Consider the following 11,386-nt stretch of genomic DNA (forward strand, 5'->3'; position numbering starts at 1 on the left):
TGAACGGTTTTTCTCACCCAAATGAGGCATTTGATGGATTCTGGGAAGTCTTCTTAGAGTAGTCCTATAATGATGCCATTGCAAGCAATATTTCATCAAATCAATGGCTTCGGCACTGTGTTAATGGACTAATGGAAGCTGACTTAGTGTTTAGCTACAAAAATGATGACATCAAAAACAACATCTTGGGCATAACTTTATTATAGCCTATGTATTTTGGTCTGTCTGCCTAAAATTAAACAGTCCTGTTTATTCTGGCATGGCATCATATTTTAGCAATATTTTTTAGGTGTTCTGACTTATTTAAAAAAAAGATTAGAAAAAATAAAAATAAAAACAGTTACTGAGCGCTAGTAGAGGAGGTTGCAACATGGGGCAGTTGTAACAAGACTTATTCCTCCATTCAGGAATGAGCTAGTGTAATGATATGCATACTACATATTATCAGTTAGATTCTCCTTCAACCAGAAAGAAATCAGCGATAAGTGACAATTCCTTCAGTATAAAACTAATTTTGAGGTAAAAAAAAGAGGATTTTTTATTGTTCAGAAAATTTCTCATGCTGTCTAAGCTGTTTTTGTGAAATATTTATCATTCATATGATTTAAATCAATATTTATTCAGATAGGTATATGACTCAGATAAGTATATCTATCAAGTGTTAAAGGGCACCTAGGTTAGACCTTTTTTCAGATTTAATATAAGTCTTTTGTATCTCCAGAAAGTGTGTGTAAAGTTTCAGCTGAAAACACCCATCAGATTTTTTATTAAATTCCTATTTCTACATTTTTTCACTGGGTGGTGGTTTTGGTGTACTGCTTCTTTAAGGCTAGTCCTCCCGCCCACCGTTTCTACGTGCCTTTCTGCGTGCCTTAATCTCCTCCCTCGGCAGCGTCAGACAACAGACAGACTTAAAGAAAGCAGATCTCACGTAGCGTTTGTGAGAAATACTACAGTAAGAACTTTACCAATGAGTATTTATTGTGCAGTTGCATGGCAGTTTCACACAAAGTTCACGCGCGCACACACACCGCAGCAGACACACACAGACAGACAGAGCGCCCGTTTAGCTTTGCACTCTTTTTGCACGCAAATGTGACAGGATACAGGCTAATCTTCACTGCTGTATGCATATCTGTTATGTTAATGTACAAAACCTGATTTAACGTCCACAAACCGGGATTGAAGCGTCTGCTTTTATAATTGTTCTGAGACGCGGCTGTGCTGATGAAGTAAAGCTAAGCTAAATCGCTGTAATTCATTACACACATGCTCTGTTTTAAAACATTTTAAACATGTGAAATTTACTCTTGATCACATTTGATGATGATTGATGATCCTAACGAATTGAACACACATTTTATTCCCAGTTGCTTTGCGCACGTTCTCTCTTGCTGATATGATTATACATGTGACTACCAGGACATGTTAAAACCTGCAGCTGTCAATCAATTCGGTGGGCGGGGGGACCGCACTCCCTGGTCCACCTTTTTTATGTTGTTAAATTGAAAAAATTTCCACAAAAAACAGTGCCTAAGAAACTGAAGGAAATGCAAAAAGTGTTGCAACTGCCCCCACTCTCCCCTATAATTCCTCTGCCAACAGAAAATAGCCAATCATTTCATAGGATACTGAGCAAAATTACCACCCAATCACATTTCCATATCGATCAAGTTGAAGACCAAGGCTGGACTTGAGATGAAGTCGGAAATTAAAAACAGTTACAAGTGGTGTACAAAAGAAAAACAGGAAGGAAAATTAGAAGCCAAAGGTATGTTGAAAGAATTACACTGAAAAAAATTATTCAAAGATAATTCCTTGGATTTACTCATCTTTTTTACGTTAAGTGGTTGTAAACAATTTATTTGGGTTAAATTTAAACAAACAAATTAAGTTGAACATTATTAAATTTAAATTGTGTGTTTAAATTCGACACAAATAAATTGTTTGCAACAGTTTTGCATGCAACACTTTCAGTGTAGTACAGCATCGCATCTCATATAATCACTGAACTTCAACCACGGAATGACGTCAATAAATCCTTTGGAAAACCATAAAGCCTAAACACAACATGGTATGTTTACATCGGGAGAAACAATTGAGTAGATGTACAGTAGGGATACAATATATCCATTTTGAGGTGGATAAAAAAAAAAGTTAAATCAAAGTTGTCAAAAGACAATAATGGCTGCTCATTTTGGTTTAAGGACAACTTTGATGAAAGATTTTAATCCACTTTAAATGTTGACCTACTGTATATCCATCACTTATTACTCTCTGATAGGGGTAAACCTGGCCATCCTACTTAAATCTCAGTTTGAAAGATGGACTTCGCTCCCATCCACAGGTCTGAGTGTCAAATACACGTCCCTTGTTTCAGAAAACATTCTCGCCCTCTAATGGCGAGTAAGGTGAAACGCTTCTGGGATGACTTCTGAAAACTAGTCTTTTTTAAACATTGTACAAGTTATTATGCTTTTGAAAACTTTACCTATATTTTTTACAACACTCAAAGCCTATAAGTACAAAGTTAATGAGTACACTTTTAGGACAGCATAACTTAAAAGTGCGTTTTGTTTTACACAAACACCTTTAAATGAGCTTGATCGTGCATCTATAAAAGAGATGAATGTGTTTCTGAAAGCATACCCTGAAAGCCTGCTGAAGAAAACCACACAATTGATAGTAGTGTCTAGATCTTTCCTGTTTACACTGTGGGATGAAACGTTAACCGTTCAAAGCCAAAGCATCTTTACGAGATATCAAAGCATATTTCTCTCTTCGCAATAATCTGTTCCCAGCATCTGCACTTTGATGTGTTTTCTGCATGCTGGTCTGTCTCACAGATAAATGACTTTCCAAATTGGAAGAATTAAAATAACAGAAATAAAATGCAGCATGCTTGTTAGTTGCTGTGAATCTAAGAAAACAAACATCGATCTGGACAAATAGAGCTTCCAGCGGCATACAGATGAAAATCTTAATCATGTTTTAGTGTGTTTTTTGTTCCATTTTATTGTTATTTTTAACAAATAAGTATTGACAGCAAGCACAAAAACATGCCACTACATCTGGAAGGTAAGAATTGAACTTAAAAATGTCCATCACCATTTCCGTTGTCCACAAGAGAAGGCTCAAACATGTCTCTTGAATGCTGTTAATACACAAATAAACTTTGGAAGAATTAGCACTGCTGATATGTCTGGTTTAGGTCAGGACTGCCTTTAAGTTTTAGGAATGGTAGTATAAACCTAACTTTAAACCTTTAATTATCTTAACCTTAGGTAATTAGCAATATTGATTCTATACTTTTGTCTTTCATAATATAGACATTTTACAGTGTAATGGAGAGTGTTATAGAATGTATTAACGTTAAATGATCCTTAATTATGTTTTTGGTCATTTTGTTATGAACTTTTTTTAATTGTGAACAGTTTCCTGTAAAATCTACTGTAACTTACTGGCAGCAGCTCGCCAGTAACTTACTGTAAATCAAATACTGCTGAAATGCTGTACAGTGGTCCCTTGTTAATCACGGGAGTTACGTTCTAAAAATAGCCAGCTATAGATGAAATTCACGAAGTAGTCAGCTTTATTTTTATTATTTACAATTATTTTATTATTTACAATTATTTTAGATGTTTTAAGGCTATAAACCCCCTCGCTTTTCTCAGACAGGCATTAATATTTGAACAATTTTCTCTCGTTTAAACATCCTTTGACGGTGCAGAATGTTTTGTCAACATTGTGGGTTTTGTTTGGGAGAAAACTTGCAAACATACTGCACAGCACTTCAGAGATTTATGTAAATTTGGCAAGCTGAACGCATTCTGTGTACTGTACAGGAGACACGACACAAAGGAGATTGGTTGGCAACAGTCTACAGCCAATCAGGACGCAGAACACAATGCGCTGTAAAAAAAAAAGCAAGTCAAATGGCTCAAAAAAAAATCTGTGAGACTGCGAGAGGTGAACCGCGTAATGGCGAGGGACCACTATGTTTACATTTACAGCGCTATTTATCTTGCTGTATATGTATTTACAGAATGTATGTATATCTACTGTAAAATATAGTCATTTTCACAATGCAACTTTAAAATAATGTAACCTATAAATGTCCTACATTAAAATACAGTTAATTTTACAGTTAAATACTGTCTAATTTGCAGAAATTGTTAACAGTGTATTATTTTTTATATCAGCTTATCTTGTTTATATTTGTGCTTTGTAACACAGGCTCATTGTGAAAACGTACCCCTGTATACATCTCTGGAGAGCACAAATTATGTAGCCAGAGGTACGTATGGCTGCATTTCCTCTTTAAAGCAAATGCTATGAGGTGGTTTGATGCCGCCGATGGCTTCTGGTTTTTTTTTCAGGTTACCAGCTGACTGCTTACCTCTGTGTGGACAGCTTTTTTACTGTTACCAGTTTGCCCAGTGGCTCACCGCATACGTTGGTGGACTTGAGACACAGAGAGGAGTTGACCGTAACGACAGGGTTCAAGTCTGGCAAAGAATGGTTCCAGAAAGCAGGTAAGACAAAAACCACAGGCAAAAAATTAAATAAAGAAGTAAATACCAGGGTGAGAACATGGTAAGATCTGAACTTGTGGTAAAAACCATGGCTTTTCTTTTTCTGGATTGTTTTTAAAAACAGTGTCAGTTGGCTTTAGGGAAGGGGGTGGGTTTGTCAATCTGTGCTTTTGAAAACACTAACGGTTGGGTTTAGGGAAGGGCACAGTTGGGGTTATCTCTGGTGGATTTAGGTGAGAACAGCAGGCACAAATGGCACTTGCAAGAGAAATTTGAGATCTCAAAAAGCATACACAGCGGTCCCTAGTGGATTCATGAAAACAAAAAGTACAAAAAAAGTACCTCCTGGGACGTATTTCGCGCTCTCCAGAAATGTATACAGGGGTATGTATCAATAATGATCCTGGTTTGTTTATTTCAGCTTTGAATGATTTCAGTTTTAGTTGACAATATTGTTTATTTTTATATCATATATCTTTTTATTACTGACAATACTGTTAAAGGAGTTATAATTTCTAGCATAAATCGAACATGTCGATCTATATAGTTTTTGACTTGATCGCATCAGCAAATCCCAAAGAGAATAAGGAATAATGCCATAATGAGAGAAAGTAGAACTCCTGCCGTTTTCCTGTGACCTGAGCTATCCTTTCTTTTAAACACGGTTGAGGCGATGAGTCCTTTGAAGTCATGTAATTGGAAACAGTTGATGGGGTAAAGTGGAATAACGGATCCCAGATCTGTCTCTCCAGCCGTAAACCGTGGCAGGCCTCTTAAACTTGACCTCGGTGTAGTTCAGGCTCCCCAATAACCTCAAAAACAGCCGGTCAGAGTGATGCATTATGGCAACATTCAATGAAGTCTTGAACTGAAAACTGAATTAGACCTAATCTAATATTAAAGACAAAAAAACGACCCAACAGAAATGACAGCAAATTTGTAAATCTGTTTCTGAAACTCAAAGTGAGGGTAAACCGGATAGATGTGACAAGCTGTTTAAAAAGTAAGAAATAATAGAAACAGAGTATGTACAGACTCAGCAAACATAACCTTTCAGTGGTGACAGGCAAACACAGACACTCCCGGGCTGCTTTTCCCAATAGTATCATAAGCGTGTGGGTTCTATTGCCTATTTTATTGCCTCTTTCAATACTCTAAGAAAATGCAGCTTTGTATTACTGCACTAAAAAGGAGAGGTTGTGTTTCAAGGTAGAAAAACCTCATGATAGATAACAATTTGAAACCTGCAGTGTAAAAAATATCTGTTATTAAACAGTTCCTGTATTTTTTGATTGTTGTTATTTGGATTATGGGACCTTGATCTTTGCTCTAAAAGTGATTTTCATATATAAATCTAACAACAAAACTTTCTCAGCATATTTTATTGTATATCCTGTCATTTTTCACATTGGAGATGTTTCTGAATATGATTGTGCAGAATATTTAGCTTGAACGTGTATTTCTGTAAATATTCTGGAGCCTAGTGTTTTGCTTGTATTATGTGTTTTTTTTTTCCAAAGTGCTGTTAAATAATTTCATTTTATGAATTATCAAGCCAAGGCAGGTTTACACAATGGTAATTCAAAGTGCTTTACATAAATCAAGGACCACATTTCAGCTTTAAATGTTATTTCATGTTCTCTGAGGAAAAAACTCACATATTGGATGGCCTGAATTCAAGGTGAGTAAATTAAAAGAATAGTTCACCCCAAAAAATGGAAAAATAACTCACCATTTACTCATCCCCAAGTGGTTACAAACCTTCATGGGTTTCTTTTTTCTGCAGCACACTAAATAAGAGTTTGAGCTTGCGAAGTTCATGTCGTGCGGCGCTGCGAAAAGGGGCAGGATTAAACAAGATGATTAGACCAGTGTTTCCCAACCCTGTTCCTGAAGGCACACCAACAGTACACATTTTCAACCTCATCCTAATCAAACACACCTGAATCAACTTATCATAACATCAGAAGAGACTCCAACACCTGAAGTTAATGGGTCAGAAAAGGGAGACATCCAAAATATGTACTGTTGGTGTGGCTCCAGGAACAGGGTTGGGAAACACTGGATTAGACATTTAAAACAGCGAGCGATTGGTCCATGCTTTGAATTTCTGACCAGAGAGGTCATGTTTTGATCCTCGATTAGTTTCACGCAGTCAAGTGATGCAATTTCGCATTGACGAGTCAAGCTTGACGCATGACCTTGCGTTTCCGGTCTGACGCATTTGCGTGCGTATGAATGGAAGTCTATGGGGAGAAAAGTCCAGTGTGACCGCAGCTTCAGTGTCAAAGCCAGGCCAAGTTCTCCCCATTCACATTCACCTAAAGCACCCGGTGCATAGTCACCGCGATCATCAAGATCCCTCTCACCTGCCTACTAATCACTCACACACCTGCACGTCATTCCCACTCATCACTCCAGCTCCGTAAAGTCCCTCATCGTCCCTCGCTCAGTGTCCAGCCTCGTCGCATGAAAGAAGGACAAACCCTCACGGTCAGTGAATCCTTATTTGACTAGTTATACTTATCTGTCTGTTTCTTGTTTATCTCCAGTGTCTGCGTCTCTTCTCCTTCCTAGTGTGATTCCCTCCTGCTTCTGGTTGTGTGTTTCCCTGCTTCCTCCGTGTTCAGTGTTCCTCATCAGTCCTCGATTCCATCCCATTATAGGTCCACTGCTCACCTACGCAAGATAAAGACTATACCTGTTCGCTACATTCCTGTTCATAACTCAAGTACTGTTATTCATACTCACAGCTCTGGTCTTGTCGCCTTTCTGTGACATTAAGGTATTTTGAAGAATGTCTGAAACCAGTAACCCTTGACATCAATGGTAGAAATAAATATACAATGGCTACCAGTTTACAAGATTATTAAAAATATCATATTTTGTGGGTGGCGTGGTGGTGCAGTGGGTAGTGCTGTTGCCTCACAGCAAGAAGGTCACTGGTTCGAGCCTCGGCTGGGTCAGTTGGCTTTTCTGTGTGGAGTTTGCATGTTCTCCCAGTGTTCGTGTGGGTATCCTCCGGGTACTCCGGTTTCCCCATCAATTCCAAACATGTGGTATAGGTGTATTGGGTAAGCTAAATTGTCCATAGTGAATGAGTGTATGGGTGTTTCTCAGGGATGGGTTGCAGCTGGAAAGGTATCCGCTGGATAAGTTGGTGGTTCATTCTGCTGTGGCAGAATGATTAATAAAGGGACTACGCCGAAAATGAATGAATCATATTTTGTATTCAAGTAGATGGTGAGAAAATGATAACAGTATTTCATTTATTTTCATTCAGCTTAGTCCCTGTATTCATCAGGGGTCACCACAGTGGAATGAATCGCCAACTTATCTAGCTTATGTTTTAAACAGCGGATGTCCTTCTAGCTGCAACCCAGTACTGGGAAACATTGAGGGGGAGTACATGACCACAGAATGTTCATTTTTGGATAAACTGACCCTTTAAGAGTGTGTGGCCAATCGTGTCACTTAACCTTCTGTGTTTGAAGTTGAACAGAAAGATAGCATCAGTGGGATATGAATTATGAATGAAAAAAATACAGTGAGGCCAGACAAAGGGAGACACACTGCGTACAGAGAGAGTGAACTTCAAAGGAGTGAAAAATCAAAGTTGGAGAAGAAAAATCTGGAACGCTGGAAGGATTATACTGGATGAAGCCCAAGAGGTGTAGCTCTTCTCCTTAACTCTCTCCTGTCTCTGGCCTTCCTGGTTGTTGGGTGGGCCTATAATTGGGTCAAATGGGAAAGCCTGCCCTAAACATGACAGACAGGAACAGCTGTGAAGGGGTTCATTCATACAGTCTTGAAAATCCAACTTTTCATTCCGTCAAAGGTTTTTATAGTGGAAGAAGATTCTTCAGATTATTGAAAATATTTTATTTATTTATTTAGTTTTACTACTGTAAAAATATTATAATTATTATTTTAAAGTGTACCTATTATGCTATTTTCTACTTCTAGAGGGCTTCTACACCCATGCAAGGTTATTATTATTTATTCATTCATTCATTTTCAGCTTAGTCCCTTTATTAATCAGGGGTCGCCACAGCGGAATGAACCGCCAACTTATATAGCATGTTTGTAGCAAAAATGTCCTGAAGCTGGTTGTCTTAAAACTTAAGTTGAGTCAACAGTGCACCTGAGTGTGAGTAAATGATGAGAAAATGTTCATTTTTGGAAGAACTACACTCAAAATAAATTTGCTGTTGAAACTTATTTAAAATGAGCTGAAACACAATTCTTGATTTTTTTTGGGGGGGGGGGGCTAATTGCATTTTTTACAGCGTATTAGACTTGAAAGTTATATTTTTGTTTATGTTTTCATAACACTAAATGTACTCCCAGTGCTGGGTTGCGGTTGGAACGGCATCCTCTGCGTAAAACATGCTGGATAAGTTGGCGGTTCATTCCACTGCAGCAACCACTGACAAATAAATGGACTAGGCCGAAAATATGATGAAATAATGCATAAATGTACTATGCAGTTTTACTATTTCATTTCACTTTTTTATAAAACATTTTTCAGTCCAATTATCAAAAGTGGTTAAATAGTAGCAACTCCATTATACCTACTGCATTATTAATTTAGCACCATATTAATTACAAAATAAGTTGATCAATTTTAGCAGAAACTCAAATGCAGAAAGCTTCAGTCCTGGCAGCAAGTGGAAATATTTTCATGACCTTATAACACTTACTGATGAATAATATACCTGTGAAATGCACAATATCTCACAGACATTAAACAGCACAATTATGCTAACTGTAACATGCATCAAACTGTACTTGTGAACTATTTCTTAATAGTGATTTTTAGGCCAAATTTCTGTGTTTTTCAATATCTGTTTTTATCAAGCTTTTGCAAAATGATATAAACAGCACTTCATCTTTTTGTTTTTGTAGCACAGAACACAAAGACGTTCATTTTATTGACATGCTAACAACACGAAGCAAACTTTTTTTTTTTACAGCCCTGAAATACAACCGCAGTGTTTGAGGGAAGTAGATATTGATCATCATCAACCAATGAAGACAATATATGTGGTACACCTCCAAAGACACGGCTTTAAAACAATATCCAAAGCAAATTAGAGATTTTTGGGATAATATTTAGTTGTATAATCACACCCACCATATCTACATGTGCCTAAAAACACACACAGTCAAGCCCATATCACTTACATGCACCTACATGCAAGAATTGTATTTGTTTCAAAGCAATAGACATAAAAAGAGAGAGAAAGGACATCATAGCATTCTTTTCTTGCAGATTTATCTTCTTTCTTTCTGGAGCCCAGTGAGGTCGAACCCCTATTTGCTTTTATCTTCACATAAATCACGAAAGCTTATTTCCACAATGCACCAATCATGCCGTACAGATAATAAAAGGCAACAACCCCAGGAACACTGGCTATTTTCAGGATGAGCAGCATTACGGTGTGAAGGTTTTTCACACATCAGATTGAATTTTACGGTGGCGTGGTTTGTGTTTACTCAACAGATGCTTTGGAGTTGTAAGGCAGTTTGGATTTATAGTATGTGATCATTAGAAAAAGAGTTTTATATTGTGACAGTGTGTTCTTGATCTGATTGAGCAGGTTTGGGACTGATTGTATCAGAGATCTGAATAAAAATCACAGATGAAAGGAATCCGAGCTGCTGTGCTTCAGATGACGCATGTGCATCCGCTGGAGTCACTTTAGACATGTTTCATTCTTTCCTACATTTGTTATTCATTCATTTAGAAGTCCACTGTCAAAAATACTACAGCAAATAATTGTGAATAGAAAATCTGTCTGTCTGTCTGTATGCTTGCCTGTTTGTCTGTGTATGTCTGTCTGTCTGTCTATGTCTGTCTGTCTGTCTGTCTGTCTGTGTATGCCTGTCTGTTTGTCTATGTATGCCTGTATGCCTGTCTGTCTGTTTGTATATGTCTGTCTGTCTGCCTGCTTGTCTAAGTATGCCTGCCTGTCTGTCTGTATGTATGTCTGTATGCATGGGTGTATGTCTGTCTGTTTGTCTATGTATGCCTGTCTGTTTGTCTATGTATGTCTTTTCTGTCTGTCTGTTTGTCTATGTATGCCTGTATGTCTATCAGCCTGTTTGTTTGTCTGTCTGTCTGTCTGTCTATGTATGCCTGTCTGTTTGTCTATGTCTGTCTGTTTTTCTATGTATGTCTTTTCTGTCTGTCTGTTTGTGTATGTATGTCTGTCTGTTAGCCTGTTTTTTGTCTATGTATGTTTGTCTAAGTATTCCCGTCTGTCTGTATGTCTATCTGTTTGTCTGTGTGACTGCCTGCCTGCCTGTATGTTTGTATGTATGCATGGCTGTATGTGTGCATGTCTTCCTGTCTGTGTAAGTCTCTGTCTGTCTGTCTGCCTGCCTGCCCATTTGTCTATGTATGCTGTCTGTCCGTCTGTCTGTATGTAAGCCTGTCTGTCTGTCTATGTAGACTTGTCTGTCTGTCTGTATGTAAGCCTGTTTGTCTGTCTGTTTGGATGTCTGTCTGTCTGTTTGTCCTTTGTCTATATGTGTGCCTTGCTGTCTGTCTGTCCGTCTATATGGATGTATGCCTGTCTGTCTGCATGCCTGTCTGTCTATATGTATGTCTATCTGTATATTAGTGTAATTTTTAAAGGTGCTACTTGAGTTAAATATTTGATAATATTAATAAAACAAAATGAATTTTTTTAAAATGACCTGTCCGAAAGAAAACTCACAATTGCCTCCAACATGCAAAAGCAACATCCATGTTAAATTCTGACCACATGCAAGGATTTTATTATTTGTTTGCATTTAGACCACTTTAATCTCTGATTTTAATACTGAGACTTTTAACGTTAACC

The sequence above is a fragment of the Danio aesculapii genome, chromosome 18 (assembly GCF_903798145.1).
Source record: "Danio aesculapii chromosome 18, fDanAes4.1, whole genome shotgun sequence".
Taxonomy (NCBI): Eukaryota; Metazoa; Chordata; class Actinopteri; order Cypriniformes; family Danionidae; genus Danio; species Danio aesculapii.